The sequence below is a fragment of the Globicephala melas genome, chromosome 8 (assembly GCF_963455315.2).
Source record: "Globicephala melas chromosome 8, mGloMel1.2, whole genome shotgun sequence".
Lineage (NCBI taxonomy): Eukaryota > Metazoa > Chordata > Mammalia > Artiodactyla > Delphinidae > Globicephala > Globicephala melas.
In genome coordinates, this window is record NC_083321.1 from 27746704 (window position 1) to 27774584 (window position 27881).

Below are 27881 nucleotides of genomic sequence, written 5' to 3' on the forward strand. Positions count from 1 at the left end.
CACCAATTTACATTTCCACCAACAGTGCGTGGGTTCTCTTTCTCCACATACTGGCCAACACTTGTTATCTCTTATCTTTTTGATAATAGCCCTTCTAACAGGTGTGAAAGGATATCTCATCATGGTTTTGATTTGCATTTCTCTGGTGATCAGTGCTGTTTTACCTTTTCATGTACCTGTTGGCCATTTATGTGTCTTGCTTGGAAAAATGTCTGTTTAGGTCATTTGCCCATTTTTAAAATAAGATTTTTTTTTTTTTTTGGCTATTGAGTTATATTTTGGATATTAACCCCTTATCAGATATGTGGTTTGCAAATATTTTTTCCCATTCCCTAGGTTGCCTCTTCAACTGGTGATCAATTCTTTTGCTGTGCAGAAGATTTTTAGTTAAATGTAGTCTCATTTATTTTTGCTTTTGTTGCTTGTGCTATAGGTATCATATCCAAAAAAATCACTGCCAAGACCAATGCAAGCAGCTTACCCCTATATTTTCTTCTAGGAGTTTTATGGTTCCAGGTTTTACATTCAAGTTTTTAAGTCACTTTGTGTTAGTTTGTGAGTGGTGTAAAGTAGTGGTCCAGTTTCATTATTTTGCATGTGGATATCCAGTTTTCCCAATATCGTTTAATAAAGAGACTATCTTTACCCCACTGTGTATTCTTGGCTGCCTTGTCAAATACTAGTTGACCATATATGCATAGGTTTATTTCTGGGCTCTTGATTCTGTTCCATTGGTCAGTGTGTCTTTTTAATGCCAGTATCATACTGTTGTAATTACTGTAGCTTTGTAGTATAGTTTGAAACCAGGAACTGTGATGCCTCTAGCTTTGTTCTTCTTCCTCAAGTTGGCTATTCAGGGTCTTTTGTGGTTCCATACAAATTTTAGGATTGTTTTTCCTATTTCTATAAAAGATGAATTTTGACATTGAATCTATAGATGGCTTTGAGTAGTATGGATATTTTATTTATTTATTTATTTTTTGTGGTACGTGGGCCTCTCACTGTTGTGACCTCTCCCACCACGGAGCACAGGCTCTGGACATGCAGGCCCAGCGGCCATGGCCCACGGGCCCAGCCACTCCACGGCATGTGGGATCCTCCCGGACCGGGGCACGAACCCATGTCCCCTGCATCGGCAGGCAGACTCCCAACCACTGCGCCACCAGGGAAGGCCCTGGATATTTTAACAATATTAATTCTTCTGACCCATGAACATGAGATATTATTCCATTTATTTGTGTCTTCTTCAGTTTCTTTCATCATGGTCTTATATTTTTTGTTGTACAGATTTTTCATTTCCTTGGTTAACTTTATTCATAGCTATTATATTGTTTTTGATGCTATTGTGAATGTGATTATTTTCTTTAATTCTTTTTCAGATAGTTTTGTTGTTAGTATATGGAAATGCAACTGATTTTTGTACGTTGATTTGGTATCCTGAAACTTTGCTGAATTCATTCATTAGTTCTAACAGTTTTTGAGTGGAGTCTCTAGTGCTTTCTACATATGAGATTATGTCATCTGCAATCACAGACAGTTTTACTTCTTCCTTTCTGATTTGGAAGACTTTTATTTCTTTTTCTTGCCTGATTGCTATGTCTAGGACTTCTGGTAATGTTGGAATATTCTCTGGTGAGAGTAGACATCCTTCTCTTATTCCTGATCTTAGGGGAAAAGCTTTCAGTCTTTCACCATTGAATATGAAGTTAGCTGTGGGCTTGTCATATATGGCTTTTATTATGTTGAGGTACATTCCTTCTATATCCAATTTGTTGAGAGTTTTTATCATGAAGGATGTTGAATTTTGTCAAATGATTTTTCTGCATCTCCTGAGAAGAATAATCCTTGATATCCATGTGCTGGAAAATATATCAGCTCTAGTACTTAACTAGATTCCAAAGGTTATGAGGAAAACTTCCCATTGAGTCTGAGTTACAGGTAAGACATGCTAAGAGCTTTCTGGGAATAAATCGATTTTAGTGTAGACTGGGGGTTAAGAGTAGGAATAAATTAAGAAAGTGATGATACAAGAAATGACAGAAGGTCTATTTTAGGGAAAAAAGAACACTAAAATCCAGTAAAATTCTTATTGATATTCCCAAATGAGCAGTAAGCACAGGTGATATTTATAGAAGCATTTAAAAATAGATTTCTAGTAATCTTACCACTTATATTATGAAAATACACATGTATGTGTCATGAGCAAGTAGTTCAAGAGCATGGAAAAATCCAAAGTTGTGCCTTTGTTAGACAACATTTTTGATTTTTAAGTATGTTTCAACATTTAGGTGAAAAAAAAGTTATTATCTTTAAAAATAATTTAAGTCATGAAGCATTTTCAGAGTGCACCCTTTTGAAAGAAATCATAGATTTGGGAGAACATGTAGTCAAGTGATAAAGCAAATGTAGAGAGAGCCCAGAAATTACAGCTATTCTCTCTAGACTGCCAACTCTTTTTAAGAGAACTATTTCTCTGAAAAGTTAATTGGCAAGTAAGTTAAATGTAGCCTGTTAAGTTGCCTAATGTGCTGTCACATGGACTTCAAGTTTCCCATCCCAGCAATGGAGGAGATTTCTGGTACAGGTGGCACAGCAATGAGTGACAGATGAGATGCCCTATTGCCTGAGGGGGAGCTTTGAGAAGGCTGGAAGTTCTTGATCAAATTTATTTAAGTGGCAAAGTACATAGGGGCTAGCAATTTAGGAAAGGATATTTGTTGATCTTGCAATTGAATTTCCACAGCCCCAAATTCATAGTTCTTGTCTTGGCTCTTAATTCAAATTTGAAATAAAAATTAAGATTTGGTTTTTAAGGCTGCAAATTGTGAATGTCTCACTGTTTCCCAGCTTACCACCCTCCCACACCTGCTCCCACCTTCTCAAGTCAACAACTTCTCTTCCAGAAAACACAGGCGAGGTGGAACTGTTGTAGCACCTGCATAGGCTGGCAATAAAGTGGATAGTCTTGATTTAGTACCCCTACCTTCCTGACTCTCCTCTTAATAATGAAACAATTAGACATAGAGTTAGGTACCTGCTCCATGACACTAAAGTGATACCGGCTCTGCTCTTGCAGGCCATATATCTTACAGGAGATTGTGTTCCATTTAGTTCTCCTACTCCATCATCTTGAGACTTCCTTCTCCTAAGTCTAGGTTTTCTCATCTGTAAAATGACAGGGTTGCTCTAGAGGACCTCTAAGTCTATTAAAAACGGGAAACAGCTTACAGCCCCTGCATTCAAGTTGAATGAAACTGACAGAGCCCAGAACTAGGAATATAGGGTTGGGTGGTGACAGGCCCCAGGCCCCAGCACTCTCCATTCCTGGAGCTCCCTTATGCAGGAGAGCAGGGATCAGTGGGGTCTCCCACAGTGGTTTGCAGCCTGGGCACATGTACACACAGACTTCTTGGATGTCTTAGTCTTTCAGGACGAGGGTGGGCAGCTCAAAGTGTCCACTGCTCTTTATTCTTTGATTTCACTGAAAGAGCAGTGGCTGGGCCCCAGGCCTCACACGGTGCAGTCAGTGCTGTCGCTGTCACACTTGCCACAGTGACATTCAGAGGCTACTGGGTACGTATACAGGGAGTCTGCATGGTGAGCACAGCCAGGCACTTTGACCGTCTCGTACATCGGCTCCTTGAAGGTACATGTTTTCTGGATGTTGGACTTGGCTGGATCCTTGTACACTAGATCCTGAGTGGTTTAAGAGAGAGAGAGTTAGGTTACAATATTCTGCAAGTTTCTGTTTGGCTTAGGCAATATGAGACAGGGATTTACTGCTTGCTCTAATATTTGCTCTCAGAAGATCAGCTTCTAAGATACTTAAGCACAGGAAACTTGACCTCATAAAGGAACATTTATACCGCTTTTCTGAACTGCCCTGGAAGTGTTATAGAAAATATAACTGTCTCTTTTCTCTCTACCATGAGAGTACCCACATATTTAATATTTCTAAAACTCTGTAAAACCTTTGAATTTGTATGGCATAAAAACATGTAAAGATAAAGGGTATCTTTAGAAGATATGACCTTAGCAATTTAAGGATGGGTGTTTTTTTTTTTTTTTGTACCTCGTAATCTTAAGCTACATTAATGACTGATAAAAACATAGCACTTGGAAAGAAAAATATTTCCAAGTACTCTTTTCTGTGTATATGTAAGAGAGGAATAAGAGCCATAAGTTAAGTTATTGATATTTTGCCTAAAGTGTTTGGGAAATCTCATATTGGATTCTGGATATTCTGTTGCCTTTTAGGTTCTTCCTTGCCACTGCCTTAAATTCTGTACCTTTGTGGGATTCTTAATCCAAAAGTATATGATAACAGTTTCACTATCAGAACATCTAAATCAGGCCAAATATATTTCACTCTTCTACTTGCCCAATGAGAAAATAATTGGCTTTGAGGGAGAAAGGGGACTGGGGGTTAATTCATTTCCCTAGCTGGCCACTGGGTCTATATCTCACCCAAAGTGCAGTAAGTTGAGTTTTATTGATCAATTCATTTAATATCAAACAAAGTATTTTCATTAAAAAGCAGCCAATTTCAATTTCAGTTTATCAAACTTCTGCACAGCCAGGTACAACAGAAAAATGGCAAAGAAACACTTTTGCCTTTGACTGGTTTATTTTGAAGAAACTGTGAAACTGTAGACAAATGGTTTAATACCTGTATTCCTTAATTTTCTTAACAGCATAAAGAAGAGTGTGGGTTTGATGATTCATTTTGGTTCTAATCTACAGGGATTGATTGCTCTCAGGCTGCTCGTTGGTATTGTATTAAAGATGGGCCAATAAAATTATTTTATAATTGGCTGCTTGCATTTTTTATTTGGCTTTAAAATGAATGTTATTACTCTCCCTGTTGCAGAGGTATGCCTTTTATTATTGCAATTGGCTTTTTAAGACTATTGGCATTATTCCATGATTAAATATAGATATGTACTCATGCCCATGTTTATCCCTCAATAGGTAAAGCTAGCAGAAAAATGCTCTTTTAAAATGCAGAGTTGGCACGTTACTGAAGCATTCATTTACATCAGTCTGAGCTGTCCCAAATTTGTTTTACCCAAATTAAATCCAAACCCAAACATCTAAATGGTATCATGGTAATTTACCTCAATCACAAAACAGACAGTGTTGACTAAAGGACTCATGGCTGTTATTCAGAAGAGACAAAATATTGACAGAGTGGGAATAAATGAAGCCTGCCTCATCCAGACCCTCAGCACTCTCACTTCCTTCAAAGCAAAGTACCTACCTGGGTGTAGCAGTAGCCCACACACCACGTGGTGTTGATGCTTTTGCAGAGACCACATTCCTCTTTCTCCACTGTGATGATGATGTTGGTTAGCTCACAGCTACTGCAGCAGATTGTTCTCCAACAACAGAAAAGGAAGCAAAAACTACTGACTTCATCCTAGGCTGGGAAGCAAACAGACATCCAAAGTATTTTAACTGTCATGGACTTTGACCCAGTCAAACTGAACTGAAGTAAACCTGCTCCCCAAACTCCACCATCACATTCAGCTTCAGCAAGCACTCTTTGACAAAAGAGAAACACAATACAGGTCAGAAATCCTCATATAATTTTTTAAGGACTAAAATGTCACAGGGTATATATCTGAAAAAGACAAAAACACTAATTCAAAAGATACATGCACCCCTATGTTGGCAATTTACAATTGCCAAGATATGGAAGCAACCTAAGTGTCCATCAACAGACGAATGGATAAAGATGTGGCATACACACACACACAATGGAATACTACTCAGCCACAAAAAGAACGAAATTTTGCCATTTGCAGTAACATGGATGGACTTAGAGGGCATTATGCTAAGTGAAAAAAATCAGACAGAGAAAGACAAATACTATATGACATCACTTATTTGTGGGATCTAAAAAATACAACAAACTAGTGAATATAATTAAAAAAGAAGCAGACTCACAGATATAGAGAACAAATTAGTGGTTACCAGTGGGCAGAGGGAAGAGGGGAGGGGCAATATAGGGGTAGGGGAATAAGAGGTACAAACTATTAGGTATAAAATAACCTACAAGGACATATTGTACAACACAGGGAATATGGCCAATATTTTATAAGTGGAGTATAACCTTTAAAACTTGTGAATCACTATATTGTACACCTGAAACTTCTTTAATATTATACAGCAACTATACTTCAATTAGAAAAAATGTCACAGAGGATTACCTTAATATAAGCATTTAAGGGACTTCCTTGGTGGTCCAGTCATTAAGACTCTGTGCTCCCAATGCAGGGGGCACACGTTTGATCTCTGGTTGTCGAACTAAGATCCCTCATCCTGCATGGCACAGCAAAACAAACAAACAAACAAAAAAACAAACCATTTAAAGCTACAAATTTCCCTGTAAGTGTTGCTTTAGATTCATCCCCAAATCTTAATTCATGTTGAGTTTTCATTATTCAGTTAAATATATTTTCTAATTTCTCTCTTGCTTTCTTCTGTGACCCATGGGTCATTTGGAAGCATGTTGTTTAATTTCCATATTTGGAGGGATTTTCATGACTTTTTGGTTATTGATTATTTAATTCCATTGTGCTTAGAAAACACACTTTATGTAATTTCTATCATTTTAAACCTTTTGAGATATATGTTATATCCCAGCCTATGGATTGTTTTGTTGAACATTTGTGTGCATTTGTAAAGAATGTGCATTCTGCTGTTTTGGGGTGAAATGTTCTAAGGGTATTGATGAATTTAACCTGATAGTGTTGTTTGACTCTTCTATATACTTTCTCATTTTTCTGTCTGCTTGTTCTATTGATTACTGGAGAAGAATGTTGAAATTTCCAACCATGATTTTATCCATTTCTTCCTTAAGGCTTATAAGGCTATAAGTTTTTGCTTTGTGCACTTCGAAGCTCTGTTATTAGGTGCATGTACATTTTGTATTTTTTCATATTCTTGCTGAATTGACCATTTTATTTTATGAAATGTTCCTCTTTAGGCATGGTAATATTCCTTCTCCTGAGCTCTATTTCACCTGGTATTAATATAGTCACTCTAACTGTATGATTAGTGTTTTCAAATATATCTTTTCCCATCCTGTGTCTTTGTATTTAAAGTGCATTTCATATGGGCAGCATATAGTTGAGTCTTGCCTTTAAACAAATCTGGTCTGATAATCTTTGCCTTTTAATTGGAGTGCTCAAAATCTTTATGTTTAATATACTTTTTTTTTTTTTTTTTTTTTTTTGCGGTACGTGGGCCTCTCACTGTTGTGGCCTCTCCCGTTGCGGAGCACAGGCTCCGGACGCACAGGCTCAGCGGCCATGGCTCACAGGGTCCAGCCGCTCCGCGGCATGTGGGATCTTCCCGGACCAGGGCACGAACCCGTGTCCCCTGCATTGTCAGGCAGACTCTGAACCACTGCGCCACCAGGGAAGCCCTAATATACTTTTGATAATCGTGGGTTTATGGTCATCATATTGTTATTTGTCTCATTTATTTTTTGTTTTTCCATTTTTCCTGTCTTCTTTTGAATTAGTTATTTTTTAGTATTTGTTTTATTTCCACAACTGGCTTATCAGCTTGCTTTATTTATTTGTTTGTTTGTTCTCAAGTTTAAAATACATACTTTATCTCAGTAATATTCCACTTCACACATAATTAAAGTATGTATCTTGTAACATTTCATTTTCATCCTCTGTGCAATTGTTACTTATTTTACTTCAACATTATTCTACCCTCAATACATTATTGTTATCTTTGTTCTAAATAGGCAATTATATTTTTTAAACACTTAAATAATTAGAAAAGTCTTTTATATTTACTCATATATTACCTTTTTCAACACATATTATTTTTCTTCTGCTTAATGAACATTCTTTAAAATTCTTTGTCATGCATATTATCTGGCAATACATTGTCAATCTTAAATTTACTAAAAATGTCCTAATTCAACTTAATTTTTGAAGGAATTTTTTCTAGTTATAGAATTCTAGGTTAGGAAGTCTGTTGGTAGTCTTGTTTCAGCACTTTATATTCTTTATTTGCATTGTTTCTGATAAGGATTCTGCAGTCTTATATATTTATCCTATGTAATGTGTCTTGTTTCCCTTTGACTGCTTTAAAGATTTTTATCTTTACCATAAATTTTCAGCCTGCCTTGCTGAATTTATGCTTATTTATGATGTGCCTTGGTGTGATTTTCTTTGGGTTTTTCCTACTTGGGTTTTCAGTGAGGTTCTTGTATATACAGGTTTATAGTTTTTATTAAATTTGAGAAAATTTGCAGATAATTGCCAAATATTGCTTATCATTGCCTTGAATACAGAATAAATAAAACAATTAAGTTTTCTTTGGCCTCTGTTTCTTGGTGTTCTGACATACCTATCTTATTTTTAAAAAGAATCAAAGTAAAGCTTGGAACAGAGATCAGTCTCAATTTTGGTAGGGGTCTCTAAGACAAGCATTTTTTGTATAGCTGTCATAATTTCCAGTGTGATAATTTTCTTGACATCGTGCTCCTCTGCTAGAGTGTGAACTCCATGAGAGACTAGTGGGAACAAAGTCTCTTTTAGTGAATGAGTGAATAACACATGATCTGCTAACTCAAAGAGTGAGGCAATATTGATTTCTCAGAAACACTAAGACCGGTGGAGACCTAGTCAAGCCAGGGGAAGGCGGGAAAGAAGCCACACTAGACATGTTGTCAGAGATTACCTCTACAATCACAGTCCAAACTGCAGTAAAGCTTGGTTCAGGGTGTCTAACCAGATGGGTTGGTTCAAGAACAGCAAGAAACTCTGCCCACCTAGACCTCGAGCATGACCCAGCAGAAAGGCACAGATTTTGGGGACCCAACTATATTAGTTTGCTAGAGCTGCCATAACAAAGTACCACAAACCAGGAGACTTAACAGAAATTTATTGTCTCTTAATTCTGGAGGCTAGAAGTCCAAAATCAGCAGATTTGGTTCTTTCCAAGGGCTGTGAGCAAGATACTGTTCCATATTTCTCCCCTAGCTTCTGGTGATTTGCTGGCAATCTTTGGAGTTCCTTGGTTTGTAGAGTATCCCCCTGATCTCCGCCTTCATCTTCACATATCATTCTTTCTGTGTGCATCTGTGTCCAAGTCTCCCCTTTTTATAAGGACATCAGACATATGGGATTAGGGACCCGCCCTACTCCAGTATGGCCTCATCTTAACTTCACTAGTTATATCTGCAATGACCCTGTTACCAAATAAGGTCACATTCTGAGGTACAGGGGTTAGAACTTGAATATGTGAGTTTTGGTGGGGGACACAATTCAACCCATAACACCAACAGATCTGAATTTGAATCCTGTCTCTTTCTCTTACTGACTTGACATGTTTTCACATCTGAAAATGGGCATAATACTGCTTATCTTTCAGGGAAATTATAAAGATTAAATAAGATAGTGTTGGCAGAGCACTTAGCTCAAACCTAACACATGGTAAGCACTCAATACATTGTGGCTTTTACTGTCCTAAGCTAAATGCACATTGATTTATTGAATAATTGTGCTCCTCCTGAATATAATTGAGAAAAAGCCCATTTTTCATTTGATTCATTTGTCCATTAGAAATAGACCTGGTTTCTTTGAAATGTTTGCCCGTTTCCCTCTCAGGTTGTTTCTGGGGCAGCAGGAAGACAGCCACTGAATCTCAAGTACTTAAATAATTAAGCCCAAACAAGAGAAAGCTGATAATAAACACTTTTCTGTGCATTCTAATTGTGGAGCAATATCTTCTAGATAGTTAACTCTAAAGGCTTTATCGATTTAACTGAAACCTAATCAACTAACAACTCAGAAATACTGTTGGAAGTGCTTCTCCAGAGAGGCGTTGTAATTAGCAGCTGGCCCCCTTCTGGGCAGTGGGGCTGCCACCCTGCTTGTGTTTGGTCAAGTAATTTTTCAGCCAAGTGATCAATCCCAGAGGACATCGTTTCCCTTCATACAACTCCCTCCATTTTGCTGGCCACAGCAAGTTAACCCCAGCCTTGCTCCTCAAGATGGTCAGGACCTGAGCCTCCCTTCTCTTTGGAAGTGAAGGGCACACATTTAGAAATTGTGAGATTTGGAATGGAGACCTGATCATCTTGACTCTTCTGTGTGGTCAGGTTAGGGCTTCAGTTGCCTGGATCTGCTTCTACTCTTTCTCCGTAGTGTAACCGAGACTGGTTTTTAGTTTGTTTCTTCATTTATTTCTTCCATGATGTTCTGGATGAACAGTCTTTCATGAATGAGAATGCCTTTTTTCCATTCCCAGTTTTCATATGGAGGGATTTTCCTTAAGAGCTGTCCTAGCCTCTCTGGAAATCTTTCCTGCTCCACCCTTGGGATGATGGAGGGTTTTACCTGATTGTAAACTTGGAAGGAAATGCTGGGTCTGCTTGACCTGGCTCTGCCCTTCCTTCCTTAAACATGGACTTGCCCACAGAGAACATTCCTCCACTACTCTTCCTCCTTTCTAGTGGGAGCCCAACCTCTGCCTCAGTGGGTGTCCACCTAATTTTGGAGAGGAGTTAGTAGGCCAGTGTTGTTTTTCACAGCACGCTGTGTTTCAATTTAGCCTGTTTCAGTAATAAGGGGGACATGTGGGATTCCTTCTGATATACTCCTCGTTCTGTTTCTCAAAATTCTGGGGACTCAGGAATGGATAATAGAGTGCTATTTATTTGAGTCTTATAGGAGACAATGTTGGCAAACCTCTGAGAGTCAGCAACACAGTTGGTCTCTTTAGCCAAGTGGAGATGTCTGACGAGGAACAGTTTCCATGTATCAACCAGGGATTAGAAAATCTCTACTTAGGGACTTCCCTGGTGGTACAGTGGTTGAGACTCCAGGCTCCCAATGCAGGGGACCTGGGTTCGATCCCTGGTCAGGGAACTAGATCCCGCATGCTGCAACTAAGAGCCCGGATGCCACAACTAAAGATCCCGTGTGCCACAACTAAGACCCGGCAGAGCCAAATAAAAACAAACAAAAAAAGAAAAAACAAAAAAAACTTTAACACATTAAAAAAAAATCTCTACTTATAGAACACAAATCCAGCAAGGCAATTGAATATTAGACACCCAAAACCTTTAGGGAAAGCAGAAGAAGTAATATTTATAAGGAGCCATTTAATAAGTGCAAGGTCTTGTGGTGAGCATATTAGTCACATAATTTCATTTAATATTGAAAAGAATGTGAAACCAGGTAAAACATCAGAGAAGATGTCATTTTGCCTTGGTAAGTCTTGTGAGGAAAAACGTGGAAAGCTAATCCTTTGTCATTAAACGTAGTCTTCCAAAGAGTACGATACCTCTGAGTGGACCATCTTTAGGCACAGAACCAAAGGTTTTCTAGTTTCTTTCTTAGGTGAACTGCTCTTCTAATACTAACCCTGAATTTAGCCTGGTGAGATACTCATGGTTTAGAGATGGAAAGGATGTCAGATGATGAATTCCTGGTACTGAATTCTTTTTTACAGAGGTGGAACAGATCCAGAGAGGTTAGGGAATTTGCCCCAGATCACACTGCGATGCAGTAAGAGAGCTGGGACGAGAAGTGCAGTCGTGGAGACCTAGGCTGGTGCTCATTCTGCTCTGTCCTGCCATCCCTGTACCTGGGAGTTATTGACAGCAACCAACCCCTTCTACCACTTACTCTATTTTTAAGGCTATCCGCTGCTGGTGAATGGGAAAACAGTCTGAACCCAAGAGTAGCACTTTAAGGTGAGCCCTTCATTTACTATTTATTTCTCAGTGCCTTATGCCATTCTTACCGTTCCTAGGAATTAGCATCCACTCCTTTTCCTTTAGGATTGGGGCAGTACACAGCCATCAGATGGCAGCTACCACTTGTCTTATTGACAAGGCAGATAGTATTTCAGTGAAATTATATTCTGTAGCATGGGTCACCATGACAGGATATATGATAGTACATAATTGGGGTGTTTACCAGGCACCCCATTACACTTTTGAGCTGTTCACCGAGATTTATGTTTTCCTATTACCCTTGTTGGCAAGGGTTACCTTGTTACCCTTGTCTTGTTGGCAATTTGTTGAAATTCTCCAATGGTGTAATCATTTCTTAAATGCTTTGCCTCTGGTATATTTAAGGAAATCAGTCAGTGTATATAGTTGCTGACTTAGTTATTTTGGAATGATTTGAGAATCATTTGGGATTAAGGCCCAGCTCAAATGCCACCTTTGGGATGTGTTGAGGAGCTGTTCTTAAGATCCCCAGTCTGGACCAGGGGCTCACCTTTTTGTTCCTATGTACCTTGCATTTTCCTCTGTCAGAGCTCTTATCATCCTGCACTGTTACTGTTTGTTTACGAGTTTTTCTCCTTTGCTAGAAGGTGTGTTTTTTTTTTTCTTTTTTCTTTAAGGTGAGGTTTTTTAGAGTCATATGAACCTGGGTTCAAGTCCTGATTCTGCCACTTAACAGCTGTCTTAACTCTCTAGATCTCAGCCAGCTCATCTGTAAAGTGGATCTAATAATATCCTTCACAGAGAGTTTTTGAATATTAAATGAAGACATGTATTTCAAGTGCAGAGCATAGAAGTGTACAATGGAAGCATTCAATAAATGCAAGTTAGCATCTGCTTTTGTTGTTGTTGTCCTGGTATAATTATTAATAACTCCCCTTTCACTCTACAGATTATCCTCATTTGAATAAGTTATGTTGTTTCCTTTTACTACATAATCTGTTAAAGAAATAGACATCGTTACTGTCCAAGAAAAGCATTTATCTAAATGTATAGACCATGAATCAAAATCTAAATACCTACTCAGCAAATAATTTCTTTCAAGTTAATTTATTGGGCTGTCAAAATTTTTGCCCATACATGTTTTATCTCTAATTTGAGGTAAAGACGTATGTCGTGGCTTGTGTTAGTAGCTAAACTGCCAGGGAACACCCCCATGCCCAGAAAATTGTACATATTTACAAATCCAGAGCATGGTGAACAAAGTAGAAAAAAACACGTAGCAAGCCTTCATGCATTTAAATTCTGTGCCATGGAGTTCTCATTCTTATCACAGACAGTAAGTCAGAGTAAACATTGCAATAATCACAGGACCAAAAGGGAATTAATTTTGTCTGTTTTCCTGTCTGTAGGAAAGGTGATACTTGTTATAACTTCAGATTGATGGTTATACTGGCTCCTCTTTTTGTTGCCAAGCAAGGCAATACAAAGTGCTTCCCAAGGAAGATGAGTATGGCTCACTTTGGAATCTTGTAAAATAAAGTTTGTTCATTTTTTTAACAGAGTTTATTTTTTAGCATATATGTATGTATGGGTGTATATATATATATATATATATATATATATAGTCAATATTTTGAGTGGGATTCAAAAATCAGTATGTCTGTTTTATATCAACCACATTTTTAAAAATCAAAATACTTTTTTTGTATTTTAGTATTAGTATTTTAGTATAGTAATATTTTAATATTTAAATAAATTACTTTAAAAATACTTTTGGGGCTTCCCTGGTGGCGCAGTGGTTGAGAGTACGCCTGCCGATGCGGGGGACACGGGTTCGTGCCCCGGTCCGGGAAGATCCCACATGCCACAGAGCGGCTGGGCCCGTGAGCCATGGCCGCTGAGCCTGCGTGTCCAGAGCCTGTGCTCCACAACAGGAGAGGCCACGACAGTGAGAGGCCCGCGTACAGCAAAAACAAAAAACAAAAAACACTTTTAATTATTATTATCCTAGGGTAAAGCACAGTGTGTGTCACATGGTAGGTGCTAAAAATGAATGCATGATGAGTAAACAAGTGACCTTCAAATTGCTTAAACTCTTCCACACTGATGTTATTACCCCAATTTACCTGATGTTATGGTAGTGTTTACTTATCTTAGTCTCTTTCCTCCTGGAGCTTCTAGTCCAGGAGATGTTGCTTTCATCCTCACCAAATGGAGAGATCGATGTGAGATAGGTGATACAGGTATAATGTGTGCTTGGTCTGGTCTCTATCCCACCCTCTCCCCTAGCTCCAAAAAATACCAGTTGCCTGTCACAAAGTCAGCTCAACCGTCCTCTACAGATGTTTAATAGTCAGAAGGACCAGGCTACAACCATCAGGGCTCAGAATAAGTGCCAGAGCTTTTCCTTAGCCTCGTGGGTACGTTGCCCCTTCTGAGAACTGATTGGGGCAGGTCTGCCATTCTGTGGGACATAGTGAAACAGCTATGCTAGCTGTTAAAATACTGAAATACTTTTTTTCCCCAGGAGTAAATAGTTCTGCTCTTAGCCCCCTGAATAACCACGCCCCTCCCACCGGCACCCTGGCCATCTTAGACCCTCTCCAGGACCTCCTGGACCCCCTTATGGTCCAACAACTGAAGAGTTAATGCCTGGCATGGCAGAGGGAGTCCAGGATGCACCCTTTCTGATTGCTCTGGTGCCTGCTTCCCAGCTGCTAAATACTTTTGAGTACCACCCCTTTTCAGGGGGTAACTGAGCTGTTCCCTGAGCTCCTTCTTGGTCCTGCAGGTTTCTCCTTCTTTCCCATCCTGCTGATGTTCTGTTTTGGCCCTGCCAGCTCCAAGTCTGGGACCTAGTACCCGCTTCCTCACTGTGCTCCAGCCCCTCCAGTCCTCCACGTGATCTGTCCCTAGTCCCTCTGCATGCAGCAAGTCTGCCAGTGATTGAAGGCTCCTCCCTTCATCCAAGCTCCTCTCAAATGTCATGTTAATGGGTAGACCTTGGCCTTTAATTATGGGCCCTTCCCCTTGGGGCAAGTTTGCCAGGCATCCTGTATTGACAAGACATGTCTATTTTTTGACTTGCATCATATATTGACTTTGTTAGGACATCCTGAGCATACTGATTTGAGCTTTTTTTCCAAAAAATTGCAAGAATATGACAGGGCTATTTTTCAAAATTTAACTGGGTATCCTGACTTTTCCCCCCTTAAAACCTGGCAACTCTACCTTCCTAGCTTGAAGACCACAATTTTACCCTCATTTCCTTGTATTGCTATTAGTTTCTGCTGTTTGTTTTCTCTCTCTGAGCTAAGGTTTTGCCATCTATCTACAATGCTGTATGGCCCAGAGGCCAGGTGGTTTGCACCAATTCCATGCTAACTAGCACACAACCAATTTTTACTGAATGAATGGATGAATGAAGAGATGAATGAATAAAAGAGTTTGCTCTGTAGAATCCTCTTTCTCTTTAGGACCCCATTTGGAATATAATAGGGCCTTTGAGTCTGAAAAATAAATAACTATGATGGAAACTAAACCCTGTTCTGGGGAAGCCAGGCTGCTTTATACCGCCACTGCTCTGTATTTAATTACCTTTTGTTTTTCCCTTAGCAATTAGTAAAGTGTCAGTCTGTCTCACATGTGCTAAGGAGAACCAAGAGAAGATGTTTTTGTCCACACTTGAGCCAAAGTGTTAAAGGAACAGTAGCACACTTGGGGTGGGGGCTGGGGGAGAGCGGAGATAGAAAATAATTAATATTTATTGAGCAACCATCATGTACTTTTTTAGACATGATCTCATTTTGTCCTCGCAGTAACCCTGCAAAGAATATTCTAGACAAAGAATCATGTTTAGCCAGGCTAGGTAACTTGCTCAAATCCTAGAGTTAGTAAATAGCAGAACTTGAATTTAAACCTAGGTCTTTCCACACAATACCATCCTGCCTTCTATTGCTAGAAGCATCATGGTGGTGGCAGTGGCAGTGGCAGTGATAAAAGACAGAGAACTCAAGGGGAAGGTAACACTCTAAGGCAGAGCCAGGCCCACTCATTCCCTATCTTTTTCACTCTCTTTCTCTCCTTTCTGCCTTCCATTCATTCTAGAACATTCCTGGCATAGTTCCGTATTCTCAGGATACTGATGAGCTGATGAATAAGATAAACACAGTCCCTGACCTCATTCAATTATATTCTAGGGCAGGTTATAGAGACTGAAAAAGTCATTTCAAGCATGAAGTAATTACTAAAGTTATTTTGGAAACATAAGGAGATAATGGGAGAACGGCAGTTGTTGGAAGGGTGGGGATCAGCAAAGGCCTCATGAAGATAGTAACATGTGGGTTGAAATGTAGGGATAAGAGTAATTTAGGGCTTCCCTGGTGGCGCAGTGGTTGAGAGTCCGCCTGCCGATGCGGGGGACGCGGGTTCGTGCCCCTGTCCGGGAGGATCCCACATGCCATGGAGCGGCTGGGCCCGTGAGCCATGGCCGCTGAGCCTGTGCGTCCAGAGCCTGTGCTCCGCAACGGGAGAGGCCACGACAGTGAGAGGCTCGCGTACCGCAAAAAAAAAAAAAAAAAAAACTAAAAAAATAATAAAAAAGAGTAATTTAGCTTTGCCAAGAGTTGGAGGAACTGTTGTTTCAGGCATAAGAAACTGCTATAGGACAAAGAAAGTGCAATAAGTTTGGCTTATCCTTCTAAAGAGAAAGCTGTAGGATCCCGGTTTTATTTCATTTAGAGAAGCAGCCTGTTACCATAGGGAGAGGTCATGACTCCTGAATTCTCAGGAAAGGATCTTACGTGGAGAAATATTTGGATAGAGAATGAGGCAGTCATGCAGGCTGGTTTGATTACAAAAGTTGAAGGAGACAGAGGCAGAAAGTAGAGATAATGACATGAGCAAATGAAGAACCAGGAAGGGACATTTAAGTTTGTATCATTTGATAAAGAATATCTCCAACTGCAGTGGCAGCTCTGCCTTTGCTGGTTTTGAAATTGTATTTGGAATGAGGAGACAGTAAAGTTGTAAAAAGTTACTCTGCACTGGCAAAGAATACATTGAGTGGCAGTTGGGATTGTGATCAAATCCAGTCTCCCCACTTCTCCAATTATAAAGTGTTTTCCAAAAGTCTAGGTGGATAGGCTGATTAAAGTACATGCTCTAAAATAGCCAAATGCTTCCTCCAAATGTTTAAAATCCAAGCAGGTCCTTTATCACAGAACACGTTCTGTATTAGATATTAATCAAAATAATTTCATTTTGCAGATTCAATACTTAAAACATCAATCTAGATGATGGATCATGAACTTTAAAGCTGGAAGAAATGTTAAACCCATCTCTCCCTCCAGCCCCTGCGTTTCACAGATGAGCGAGCTGGAATCCAGAGAGGATAAGGGGGCGTTCAGCATCCTAAAGCTAGCTTACGGGAGTTAAACCAGAATATTGCATTTTCCTGATAAAAGAAAGAAAATCAGGTTGACACCAAGCTTCAGCTTTAACTGAGCTGTCCACTGATGACATGTAGAACTTTCCCCGATATTTTGCCCCTTGACGTATATTAATTTTTCTTGCTTTTACCTCTGATGAGATCTCTATACTAAAGTGATTGTTGCTATTAGAAATCTGAATGGAATTCCAATCAAAGTGGGGAGAGGGGTGTTGTAAACATGGCAAGTGAAATTGATTGTGGATACGGAATATCCCAGAATCATTGTGCTTTCCTTTGTGTCATGACAAAATGCCCCTTAAGCTTCAAAATCATAAGGTAGTTGGCTGCTTCCCCTCTTTTTCATTCAAGCCGTACTAAGCACCTGCTTTGACCTTAGTTCTGTCCTGGGCACAGTGTGTTGTGGTGGAGGCCGTGTTGAGAGACACACTCCAGTCTTAGGAAATGTACCATTTAGATGATTTTGGTAATGCGTAGACAAAAATGTGTTAGGGATAAAAGGGGCAAATAAACTTGCCCAGAGAGCTGGAATCAATATTTCTGCAATGCAGCCTTGAGGGTAAAGAAAAGTGAGACACCCCAAACCTGCTACCTACAGCTCTTTCTCCCTTTGGTTGGGAGGAGAGAGCTGAAAAGTGGATGGATGAAGCCAGGTCAGAGGGTTCTGCTGGGCTCTGACTTGAAGTTAGTAGGAGACTGGAGGAGCTAATCAAAACTTTTCCTACCTTCAGGATTCAAGTTACTCCATGTTTCTTTACTAAGGAAAGACTGGGTGATAGGAATATTGGGCTATATTAGCTACACGCAGAGATTATATGGAACCGATGCCCAGGAACCCATTAGTAAATGCTAAGTAGATCCTTCTCCCTCTGCCAGGGCCCACTGGCTGATACGGCTAATCAATCATGGCATTCCTTTCCCTTTTAAGACTCAGCATCTTTCCCAACACCACGTTTCAGACAAACACTAACAAATGATTGGATTTAGTGCTTGAGATGAAACTGACTTCCAATACTTGTGCCAAGTTGTATGGCATAGAGTAAAGGGACATCATGAATGCTTGGAGTATCCTGTGTGGCCCAGTAGAAGAGATGACATTAGTTGGGTTTTGAAGGTTGGGTGGATTTTGGGCAAGTGATAAGAAATCTTGGGAAAGAGTACTATGGGAACTAGAGTGTAGAGATGGTGAAGAACATAGCTGTTTCGGAGAGATTGAAGATGCTGACCCGAATAGAGGAAAGGGTATGTGTAAGGAATAGGAAGAAATGTATAGTCGGACAAGAAGAGTGAGTCAGATCATGCCAAATATTCAAAATTTGTTGTGATAGGAAATAGGGAGCTATTACAGGCTGGTACGGAATTGCAAATCTCTTTAATACCTGGCTTAATAAAAGACAGCTGGATTCTTGTGTCTTGCATTCAATTGGTACATTCATGAGAAAACAAGTGTAAAAAAGTCAAATAACGGCTTAGTGTTATTATCAAAATATTTTGACCGCATGAATCCCCTGAACTGGTCTCAGGGATGCCCAGAGAACTGCTGTTCTAGACCCTGCTAAGGATTTGGAAAGGGGAACTACCGAGATAGAGGACAGTTAGAACAAGAGTAGTGACGTAATCTGATATATGCTTTAAGAATTACTTTGGCTGGCGTGCTGTGGAAGAACTGTGAGCAGGCAGTCACAGGAGTAGAAGGAAGAGACTTCCTAGGTGGTTTTATCAGAGTCCAGGGGGTGGAGGGCCCTGACTGGATGGGAGTGGCAGAATGGAATGGAGGCAATGTGCACCTGGTGGAATGTGAGACCCATTTCAAGGGAGAAATCAATGGTTCCTGCTTCTGCTCCTTTGTGTCCTATTCCTCTCTTCCCTTTGCTGTTTCTTTTTTTTTTTTTTTTTTTTTTTTTGCGGTACGCGGGCCTCTCACTGTTGTGGCCTCTCCCGTTGCGGAGCAACAGGCTCCAGACGCACAGGCCCAGCGGCCATGGCTCACGGGCCCAGCCACTCCGCGGCATGTGGGATCTTCCCGGACCGGGGTACGAACCCGTGTTCCCTGCATCGGTAGGTGGACTCTCAACCACTGCGCCACCAGGGAAGCCCCCTTTGCTGTTTCTTTATTCTCATTCTGTGGATTGGGATGGCCAGGAGATAGTGAGGAAAGGAGATTTTTTAAAAAAGAGGAAAAGGTAGGAAACTGGCTTACTGAATCAAAGTAGGAAGTCTTAAATACTGTATGCTAACACATATATATGGAATTTAAGAAAAAAAAATGTCATGAAGAACCTAGGGGTAAGACAGGAATAAAGACACAGACCTACTAGAGAATGGACTTGAGGATATGGGGAGGGGGAAGGGTAAGCTGTGACAGGGCGAGAGAGAGGCATGGACATATATACACTACCAAACGTAAGGTAGATAGCTAGTGGGAAGCAGCCGCATAGCACAGGGAGATCATCTCGGTGCTTTGTGACCGCCTGGAGGGGTGGGACAGGGAGGGTGGGAGGGAGGGAGACGCAAGAGGGAAGAGATATGGGAACATATGTATATGTATAACTGATTCACTTTGTTATAAAGCAGAAACTAACACACCATTGTAAAGCAATTATACTCCAATAAAGATGTAAAAAAAAGAAAAACAAAGTAGGAAGTCTTTTCCTGAGTCAAATACTTCCTCTTTCTGTTGTTACTGAAAAGAATAAAATAAGAATTAACAATTTTTTAAAAATCCGGTAACTCATTAGTCTGCTGTCTTAACACCGTGAATAATTTTTTTCATATTGGCTGTCATATGTATAAATATGTTTACAGTATTGCAATCAGTATACATTTTCCTCTGTAGGTATGCCATTTTAACCTATCCTATTTATAGTTGTCCATGTTTCTATGTAATTTTAGTGTTGAAGGCCTGCTTTCTTGCATCTTGTTACTATGCCATAGTTTATAAAAGTCTGTCTCTAAGGGTTAACTTCTCCATTATTTACATTTTCTTGTCTTCCAGATAATACTGTTAGGATTCCTACAAACATATGTTTTTACTTGTATTACACCATTCTACATTGAGAGTAGATTCTTAGGTGTGGAACAAGGGAGTCAAAAAGCATTGCTAGCTTTTTGTGAGATTTCAAACTTGGCGAAACTTTCCCCTAGGTCTTAAGGACTGTCTACTTCTGCAAGAGAAATAGGTAAGTAACATCCAAGTACTCAGTCCCCAAACCTTGGAATCATTCTTGGGGGAAAAGAGTGAAGGGTTTATAGATGTTCTTTGTTTCTGACCTTGCAATTTTTTTCTACAAATTTGAAAATACTTAACAAAAAAATCAAACAACAATTATCTTTTTCCTTAGGCAAAAAGGCCAGACATAAGCACCAAGAACACACACAGACACGCAGAGAATAGCTGAGCTTCTCTCATTCTTTCACATCCTACTTCCAATCCCTCAGCAAATCCTATCGGTTCAACCTTCAAAATATAACCAGAGGGGCTTCCCTGGTGGCGCAGTGTTTGGGAATCTTCCTGCCAATGCAGGGGATACGGGTTTGTGCCCCCGTCCAGGAAGATCCCATATGCCGCGGAGCGGCTGAGCCCGTGAGCCATGGCCGCTGGGCCTGCGCGTCTGGAGCCTGTGCTCCGCAAAGGGAGAGGCCACAACAGTGAGAGGCCCGCGTACTGCAAAAAAACAAAAAAAAAACCCAAAATATAACCAGAATCTGCTACTCCTTGCTATCTTTACCACTTATGCCCTGGTTCACACCATCTCTTCTCTTGCTTGGATGATTTCAATAGCCTCCCCACAGGGTCTCTTTGCTTTAACCCTTGCATCTCATCCCTGAAGCTGGAGTGATTCTTTTGAAGTGTAAGTTCGATCATGGCATCCCTCTGCTTAAAATCCTCTAAGGGCTTCCCATCTTATTCAGAGTCAGAGCCAGCACTCTTAAAATCACCTGTGAGCAGGGTAACCATACAATTTATTATCCCAAGTGGGACTATTTTGGGAAAGAAAGAAGATGCTATTAATAATTATGTCCAGACAACAGCCATATATAAATGTAAGCTGACCCGGTTTACAGTCACCCTTCCTCTGAGGCCCTACTTGCTGCTATCCTGTCACCTTTGATTTCATCTTTATCCTTCTCTCTCCGTCTGTCTCTCTCTCTTCACCAATCCTCTTGGGCTACACAGCCATCCTAACTGATTCCCTACCATGCCAAACATGATGCTCTTCCTCCAGAGAGCTTCACAGCTTCACAGTTTGAACCAGGTCTCGGTTCAAACACCACCTGTTAGGCCTTTTCTGACCATTCTACGTAAATCGTATTCCTCTTCCACTCACTTCCATACTTGCTGGACTCCTTAACCTGTTTTCTTTTTCTTCATGGCATTTATCATCCTCTGATATACTTGTTTCTCTGTGTATTGTTTTGTCTCCTTCCACTACAATGAATATTCCATGAAGCCTGGAAATTGCTCTGTTCATTTTTTTTTAATTACCAGCATTTAAACAGGGCCTTGCACGTGGTAGGAACTCAACAAATGTTTGTTGAATTAATGAAAGAATGTGAGATGGACGGTGTTCAGCTGCTTGGTTGGACCTGTAGCCAGAAATTACGAACTCGAGGCTCAGTTTCTTTTCCTAACCCCGTAGAGTCATGTTTGTATCCCAGGGTGTTGGCATCTACAGCTTTTCCAGCTCTTCACGTTCTCTGGCCTGAATACGCACATGTTCCTGTGCTCTAAGAATGGCTGAGACCCGCCTTTCTCCTAAGCACGTCTAATTGAACAATCTGTGTTTCTATCAGCCTTTTCAATATATGGCCTCTCTGCAAAGGATACTATAGTAACAAGCAAACCTCTTTTTAGCTCTTTAATGAATTTTTTCAAGTCAGATTAAGAAGTGTTTCCTAGGAGCCTTATGGAAGCCAGCATAGCCCTGCCTACCTCTTTTCCTCATTCCTCACCATTCTATCTCATGCCTCTTATATTGTAGAGGAAAGGAATGCTCTGATTTTCATGCCATGGTGTGTTTGCAATATTATTCCTCTGTCTTGAATACTCTTGGCAACTTCTGGTGGTCCTTTGATTCTTTAAAGCCCAACTCAAGCAACTCAGCAAAAGTTTTCTTTGACTCATTTAAGCAGAGTTGATTACTCCTTCCTTTGTGTCATCAGTGTTCTTTATTATATGTCTGATATACTCACCATACTCTATTGCAAGTGTTCCCTAAAATATCTCCCCCATTAGACAGTGTACTCAGGAATACACAGCATCACCTTTGCGTAACAGTACCTGGCAAAAAGTAGACAATAAAAGGTCAGAGAAACTAGAAATGAAATGTCAGGATGGCTTCAAGTTCTAGGAATAGTAGAGATGTTTCAGCAAGCCCCGGTATTTATTGTTACCACTAAGGCTGACGTGCCTGGAAGATGCTACGTCTCTTTGATACTCTTCAATACTGAGGAGGTATCATAGAACAAAGGAAGACATTTTTTATATAGCCCTTGGTTTCATTAGCATATAGAACCCTTGCCACTATTGATCAGACATTTTTGTTAGATGGCTTTATTTTTTATTTTTTTAACATCTTTATTGGGGTATAATTGCTTTACAATGGTGTGTTAGTTTCTGCTTTATAACAAAGTGATTCACTTATACATATACATATGTTCCCATATGTCTTCCCTCTTGCGTCTCCCTCCCTCCCACCCTCCCTATCCCACCCCTCCAGGCTGTCACAAAGCACCGAGCCAAAATCCCTGTGCCATGCGGCTGCTTCCCACTAGCTATCTACCTTACTACATTTGTTAGTGTGTATATGTCCATGACTCTCTCTCGCCCTGTCACAGCTCACCCTTCCCCCTCCCCATATCCTCAAGTCCGTTATCCAGTAGGTCTGCGTCTTTATTCCTGTCTTACCCCTAGGTTCTTCATGACATTTTTTTTTCTTAAATTCCATATATATGTGTTAGCATACGGTATTTGTCTTTTTCTTTCGAACTTACTTCACTCTGTATGACAGACTCTAGGTCTATCCACCTCATTACAAATATCTCAGTTTCGTTTCTTTTTATGGCTGAGTAATATTCCATTGTATATATGTGCCATATCTTCTTTATCCATTCATCCGATGATGGGCACTTAGGTTGTTTCCATCTCCGGGCTATTGTAAATAGAGCTGCAATGAACATTTTGGTACATGACTCTTTTTGAATTTTGGTTTTCCCAGGGTATATGCCCAGTAGTGGGATTGCTGGGTCATATGGTAGTTCTATTTGTAGTTTTTTAAGGAACCTCCATACTGTTCTCCATAGTGGCTGTACCAATTCACATTCCCACCAGCAGTGCAAGAGGGTTCCCTTTTCTCCACACCCTCTCCAGCATTTATTGTTTCTAGATTTTTTGATGATGGCCATTCTGACTGGGTGAGATGATATCTCATTGTAGTTTTGATTTGCATTTCTCTAATGATTACTGATGTTGAGCATTCTTTCATGTGTTTGTTGGCAGTCTGTATATCTTCTTTGGAGAAATGTCTATTTAGGTCTTCTGCCCATTTTTGTATTAAGTTGTTTGTTTTTTTGTTATAGAGCTGCTTGTAAATTTTGGAGATTAATCTTTTGTCAGTTGCTTCATTTGCAAATATTTTCTCCCATTCTGAGGGTTGTCTTTTGGTCTTGTTTATGGTTTCCTTTGCTGTGCAAAAGCTTTGAAGTTTCATTAGGTCCCATTTGTTTATTTTTGTTTTTATTTCCATTACTCTAGTAGGTGAGTCAGAAAAGATCTTGCTGTGATTTATGTCACAGAGTGTTCTGCCTATGTTTTCCTCTAAGAGTTTGATAGTTTCTGGCCTTACATTTGGGTCTTTAATCCATTTTGAGCTTATTTTTGTGTATGGTGTTAGGGAGTGATCTAATCTCATACTTTTACATGTACCTGTCCAGTTTTCCCAGCACCACTTATTGAAGAGGCTGTCCTTTCTTCACTGTACATTCCTGCCACCTTTATCAAAGATAAGGTGTCCATATATGCGTGGGTTTATCTCTGGGCTTTCTATCCTGTTCCACTGATCTATATTTCTGTTTTTGTGCCAGTACCATACTGTCTTGATAACTGTAGCTTTGTAGTATAGTCTGAAGTCAGGGAGCCTGATTCCTCCAGCTCCTTTTTTCATTCTCAAGATTGCTTTGGCTACTCGGGGTCTTTTGTGTTTCCATACAAATTGTGAAATTTTTTGTTCTAGTTCTGTGAAAAATGCCAGTGGTAGTTTGATAGGGATTGCATTGAATCTATAGATTGCTTTGGGTAGTAGAGTCATTTTCACAATGTTGATTCTTCCAATCCAAGAACATGGTGTATCTCTCCATCTATTTGTATCATCTTTAATTTCTTTCATCAGTGTCTTATAATTTTCTGCATACAGGTCTTTTGTCTCCTTAGGTAGGTTTATTCCTAGATATTTTATTCTTTTTGTTGCAATGGTAAATGGGAGTGTTTTCTTGATTTCAGTTTCAGATTTTTCATCATTAGTATATAGGAATGCCAGAGATTTCTGTGCATTAATTTTGTATCCTGCTACTTTACCAAATTCATTGATTAGCTCTAGTAGTTTTCTGGTAACATCTTTAGGATTCTCTATGTATAGGATCATGTCATCTGCAAACAGTTACAGCTTTACTTCTTCTTTTCCAATTTGGATTCCTTTTATTTCCTTTTCTTCTCTGATTGCTGTGGCTAAAACTTCCAAAACTATGTTGAATAAGAGTGGTGAGAGTGGGCAACCTTGTCTTGTTCCTGATCTTAGTGGAAATGCTTTCAGTTTTTCACCATTGAGGATGATGTTTGCTGTGGGTTTGTCATATATGGCCTTTATTATGTTGAGGAAAGTTCCCTCTATGCCTACTTTCTGCAGGGTTTTTATCATAAATGGGTGTTGAATTTTGTCAAAAGCTTTCTCTGCATCTAATATGGTTTTTCTCCTTCAATTTGTTAATATGGTTTATCACATTGATAGATTTGCATATATTGAAGAATCCTTGCATTCCTGGAATAAACCCCACTTGGTCATGGTGTATGATCCTTTTAATGTGCTGTTGGATTCTGTTTGCTAGTATTTTGTTGAGGATTTTTGCATCTATGTTCATCAGTGATATTGGCCTGTAGTTTTCTTTCTTTGTGACATCCTTGTCTGGTTTTGGTATCAAGGTGATGGTGGCCTCGTAGAAGGAATTTGGGAGTGTTCCTCCCTTTGCTATATTTTGGAAGAGTTTGAGAAGGATAGGTGTTAGCTCTTCTCTAAATGTTTGATAGAATTCGCCTGTGAAGCCATCTGGTCCTGGGCTTTTGTTTCTTGGAAGATTTTTAATCACAGTTTCAATTTCAGTGCTTGTGATTGGTCTGTTCATATTTTCTATTTCTTCCTGATTCAGTCTTGGCAGGTTGTGCATTTCTAAGAATTTGTCCATTTCTTCCAGATTGTCCATTTTATTGGCATAGAGTTGCTTGTAGTAATCTCTCATGATCTTTTTTATTTCTGCAGTGTCAGTTGTTACCTCTCCTTTCTCATTTCTAATTCTATTGATCTGAGTCTTCTCCCTTTTTTTCTTGATGAGTCTGGCTAGTGGATTATCTATTTTGTTTATCTTCTCAAAGAACCAGCTTTTAGTTTTATTGATCTTTGCTATTGTTTCCTTCATTTCTTTTTCATTTATTTCTGATCTGATTTTTATGATTTCTTTCCTTTTGCTAGCTTTGGGGTTTTTTTGTTCTTCTTTCTCTAATTGCTTGAGGTGCAAGGTTAGGTTGTTTATTCGAGATGTTTCCTGCTTCTTAAGATGGGCTTGTATTGCTATAAACTTCCCCCTTAGAACTGCTTTTGCTGCATCCCATAGGTTTTGGGTCATTGTGTCTCCATTGTCATTTGTTTCTAGGTATTTTTTAATTTCCTCTTTGATTTCTTCAGTGATCACTTCATTATTAAGTAGTGTATTGTTTAGCCTCCATGTGTTTGTATTTTTTACAGATCTTTTCCTGTAATTGATATCTAGTCTCATGGCGTTGTGGTCAGAAAAGATACTTGATACAATTTCAATTTTCTTAAATTTACCAAGGCTTGATTTGTGACCCAAGATATGATCTATCCTGGAGGATGTTACATGAGCACTTGAGAAGAACGTGTATTCTGTTGTTTTTGGATGGAGTGTCCTATAAATATCAATTAAGTCCATCTTGTTTAATGTATCATTTAAAGCTTGTGTTTCCTTATTTATTTTCATTTTGGATGTTCTGTCCATGGGTGAAAGTGGGGTGTTTAAGTCCCCTACTATGAATGTGTTACTGTCGATTTCCCCTTTTATGGCTGTTAGTATTTGCCTTATGTATGGCTTTATTTTTTGAAGAGTTTTTATTTGCTGCAATTTGTCCTTCATGGTTCAACAGGTGATATTTCACTTTCTTGGTTGACAAAGTATTTTTACCCTCTAACCTTTGGAGAAATGGAATAGTATATCTAAGCCCAAGATACACAAAGCCTTAGCACATATAACATAGTTTGAAACTTCCAATGTGAAAGTCAGTGGGGCAATTGGACGAAGCAAGGGCTTTACGACAGAGTTAGCATCAAGTCCTGACTTTATAATTTTTGTGCTGCATGGCTTTGGGAACCTCTGAGCTTTAGTTTCCTCATCTGTAAAAGAGAGAGACTAATTTCAATCACATAGGGCCATTCTTAGAACTTGGTACAGTGCTTAGCACGTAAGCCTTTCAGTTACATAGTTGTCCCGTTATTTGGATTGGATCATTGGATCCAATTACTTGGGTTTTAATGACAAGGCAGAGGTCGTATCTGAAATATTTGGAAAACAATCACAACACTGTGTAACTGGGAAAGTTTTTTTGTGGGCTGCAGCAGTCAGAATGACCTCCCAAAAGAAAAAGACTAATTTGAGGAGGACCTCGAAAGGGTGAGTAGGGATATGGACTAGACAGGAGGAGACGGAGCATCGCAAGGAGCCCGTGAATAGTTTACGGGGGTTATGTGAATAATAATATGCTCAGATGTAATAGCAAGACACTTAAACTTTGTGTGGCGTATGGAAAACATAGTCTGTTGCCACTGTCATTACTATTTCCCTTGGGGAGGACATCTAAGGCCAGCAGTGAGTCAGGTTCAAAGACAGAACAAGTGCAGAGAATACTGGATTCACGCCTTCCCTGCATCCCTCAAGGCTGCCCTTGGAGCTTCCTGGTTCCAGCACATCAGAGCTGTACATGCTTCCAGCTGTCAGGCCAGATAGAGGATACATGCAGCTAGGGAGTTATGGGACTTCCCTTCATACTGGCCTGGTTAACATACAGAGCTGGGCTGTTTGTGGTCAGCCATTGGAAGCCCGTATGTCTTAGGGAGAAGCTGAGGCATTTTGAGAGCATCCTTTAGTTCCTGCTCAGAAGTAGCAGAGGCAAACTCATTTATGCCTGTGGGAAAATACAGCATTTCTGCTCTCTTCAAGGTTGAAAAGAAGGACGGTATGAAAGCATTTTTTTTTTTTTAACACATTGCAGTGTTGTAGCTAATGAGGTTTATCCAAAGCTCTGCGATTTCTGACAATAAATTCTAAACTTAGGTTAGACTGGAGGTGCGTGTTCTCAGGTGTAACCACTTATGAATTAACCCTTTGTGACCTACTTCCACAGCAATCTGCTCTCTCTAAGGACACTGGTCAGACATCTTC

General features: G+C 39.8%; 1 long non-coding RNA gene and 1 pseudogene across 2 annotated transcripts in view; one reads left to right on the forward strand and one right to left on the reverse strand.

The window, feature by feature from the left end:
- The window catches only part of LOC115857605 (uncharacterized), a 231854-nt gene that overhangs the window by 132066 nt on the left and 71907 nt on the right, over positions 1-27881 (forward strand). The window lies entirely within an intron of this gene.
- Positions 3466-14701, reverse strand: LOC132597687 (follitropin subunit beta-like; annotated as a pseudogene).